The sequence below is a fragment of the Leuciscus leuciscus genome, assembly GCF_965113295.1.
Source record: "Leuciscus leuciscus genome assembly, chromosome: 12".
Lineage (NCBI taxonomy): Eukaryota > Metazoa > Chordata > Actinopteri > Cypriniformes > Leuciscidae > Leuciscus > Leuciscus leuciscus.
This window is the reverse complement of record NC_138736.1, coordinates 26,029,782-26,033,164: the sequence shown is the minus strand read 5'-3', so window position 1 is coordinate 26,033,164 and position 3,383 is coordinate 26,029,782. Positions and strand designations below refer to the sequence as shown.

General features: G+C 34.6%; 1 long non-coding RNA gene across 1 annotated transcript; it reads right to left on the bottom strand.

Annotated features, from left to right (window-relative positions):
- Positions 1–1,077: 1,077 nt before the first annotated feature.
- On the bottom strand, positions 1,078–2,032 carry LOC309511580. The gene is made up of 3 exons (XR_014210692.1): positions 1,921–2,032; positions 1,739–1,837; positions 1,078–1,535 (listed from the first exon to the last, which is right to left on the bottom strand). It is a non-coding gene; the product is annotated as an uncharacterized lncRNA (long non-coding RNA).
- Positions 2,033–3,383: the final 1,351 nt, after the last annotated feature.

Genomic DNA, 3,383 nt, shown 5'->3' with positions numbered 1-3,383 from the left:
AGTAAAATAATGGAAATATCAAAAATAGCCTATATAAAAAACAACACATATGTAAACCTCTACATTTTATGAGGCCCTTGGATCTTTGGGAGTGACTGGCTCTGAAGTCCCTCCAGGAATTCCCTCAGCCGAAAATGCTGCTGCACTAGACACTGGATGCTATTTAGTTATTTAATATGTCAAATGTTTGTAAAGTCAGGTAGCCTACACCCATGATATGCTCAAGCCTTACTTGATTGAATTATGTTTTTATATTTAATTTTCAGCTGCTGCCATGTTCTTTTAATGCCTGCAGGATTGCACCTACATGAAAATTAAAATTAGGTTGAATAACATACTGTTCTTCCAGTTTCACCTCTGATATTATAACAGTTGGGTAAGTTACTTGTATTACTAACTACAAATGACATCTTCAACAGTGTAATTATACACTGTTAGACTTTTCAAGGGTTTTTTACAGTAAGTTGCTGTAATTAAGATTTACGGTACCAAACCGTATTTCAGTTTTACAGTACATGGCACTGTAATTTTGTAATACAGTGCATTACTGTAAAAACGAAGCTAATCAGTACACTACTGTAATTATTTTTTATTTGTACTAAATATAAATTAGATTTCATAATTTTGATATATGATTAATTTTATTTTTATCCTACATAAGTACTACTGACATACAAACCAATTAGACAAAGTTATCACAAAATACAATTTTTTTATTTAAAACATTTCATATATATCACAAAATAAACAGTCTGCAAATGCTGGAAATGATGTGTGAAATTTTTACACATTAATGGGTGAGTTTAGGGATAAAGTTTTTTGTGTTAATTTTAACTCATTCATTGTGTTAATGATTTTAAAAAAGTAAATATGTCAGAAAGGTTAGCACAAAGATGTGTAAACGTGTTAAATTAACACATTATGTGCTGTCCTTCACTGCACACATTGTTAAAAACATACATAAAATCATAAACAAAACGTTAGCATTTGACAAAATGAATGTAGAGTCATTGGTTGTTTAGCTTATACAAGTATTATAATGAAATATCAACCATTACGTTCATAAAACTGCAGAATATTTGACTACATTAAGCAGTCAAAAAGGAAATGTCCAACACAGGACAAAACACAGTTCTTTTCACAATACATGACACATAACCCCACCTTAAAAATAATTTCACTTATTTCCAAAAATTTGTTGGATTCATGTACACTGGTGGCCAAAAGAAGTATTTAAGTGTCTTAATGTTTTTGAAAGAAGTCTCCTTGATGCTCAAGAAACATTTCTTATTATTATCAATGTCTGACTGTCTACTCCTCCATCTTTTCTACAACATAGGAGTAAAAGTCATCATCAAAATAATCTTTAAAAAGCCAACACAATGTTTTTGTCCACCTTTGCGGATAAATGAACTTCTCCAAAGATTGGTTCCTGTTCAGAACTTGATTGACAATATCAGAATGTTCCCTGGTCTGTGTGCGTGTCCACAAACACAGATGTACTCAGTCCTTCAGAGGAGATCCCGGTTCCAACACTATATAAAACACACAGAGAGAGAGAGAGAGAGAGAGAGAGAGAGAAAATATTAGTGTAAAATTATTTTTAACCTCCTTTTTTTCAATTTTTATTATTATTTTCACAAAAACTTAAGAATATATATATGTAAACAGCTTTTGTCAATAAATAGCATTCAAAATAACTAAATTAAATTATGCCAGATTAAATTTTAATACTTACAAATCCTAAATTCTGTCCAAAAATGCTGAGATCCATAGAGAGAAAGACATAAAATCGATGATTTTAGCCCATTTCAGCTTGTCTGCAGTGAAGGGGTTCCTGTTTGAGACAAATACACAGTAAGACACATGCAAGAAATCACTGTGTGATGATCGTTCTCCTTCCTACAGTAGTTAACCCACCTGTGCGCTGATATTAGGACCTTCCTGGTCAGGTGGGACTGCAATGGTAGAGAGTCTTCTGCCTAATAAAATATCAAAATAATGCAAAAATATAAACTTAAGTTGTTTAGAATGCTAGATTTGGTATGAATTAATTAGTGAGAGTTTTACTGCAGTGCTTACCTGGATACATTTAATCTGGTGAGACTGAACAAAGAAAATGGTCCATCTTCTGATTGGTTCATTTGCTGTGTAATAAATATAAAGTTAGACATGATGCAAAGGTCACTTATTTGATATAAAGTTAGCCAATTTTATAGAGATTTTATAAGATATTGTATGCTACCTAGTCTGCACCAGTGGCTCCAAAGCAATTTTCACATATTGCTAATCATTTCAGCAAACTTATCTCAAAATATATCACAAATGGCCATAGACGTTGGAACAGGGGGGGCGGGGGGGTCGGCCGCCCCCCCCCACCACCCCTTTTCCCCACCCCTCTAGGGGTCAGCCAGCTGTTTTTTTCGTTGTTTTTGGTTTCCATTTTATATATACAGAATCTGAATTAAATGTGTTTGATTTAAGCCTACATTTCAACATTTTGTGTCATAAAATTTCTTGTTTTTAAGCCTTTCGCACGTACGGTCACACCGTTGTGATCAGTCTAGGCTGGTCCCTGGAGCGTTTCACACCGGTGTGATCAGAACGGTCAGTGCATCACATGATCAACTGCTAAATTCAAATGTTGAATTTAGCCAGAGACAGGCGCGCTCAGAGCTGTCATATATCACAACTTTTCAGTGTTTTCAACCACATACTGTTTATTTTAGGTTTCAGACATATAAATTCACATAGCCTAAGTAGGCTACTAAAAAAACAATACATTTAGAATTTGTAAAATACACACTGATGTCTATAGACATCAGTGTGTATTTTACAAATTCTAAATGTATTGTTTTCGGAGGTAATAATAATCCTTTCCATTATAATTCGACACGTTTTATTCATATCAGATACACATTGTGTAAGTAACTTTAATGTTTACTCTATTCTTCTCCCAGTTCACCAGCCACTTACTTTTATGTATTTCGGGAGAAGTGGATGAATGTGAAATTTACACGTGTTGTAAATCCAACAGATCCGATTCTCTGAACTGCGTCTGCGGCACAAATTAACACGGCGGCGCCCATCGCGCATACAGCTCAACTAACGCGATCGTTATAAAGGTGTTTAAACAACAATACACTTCCACTTGCATATATTTGACAATCGGAATATCAGATATTTCATGCCATAGCTAACACATTTGTGAATATTCTGAATAAAAAAGGAAAAATGACATAAAAGCAGATCATCATTCATTCAGCGCTGTTGACTTTAGAGCGCTCCGTGGATAGACTGAAGGAGTGGTCCGTGGAGCTCGCTGAACTCCAGACACACATGGCCACGTTTTCTGCGCGTTTATGACCCTGCTCTGCGTAAAT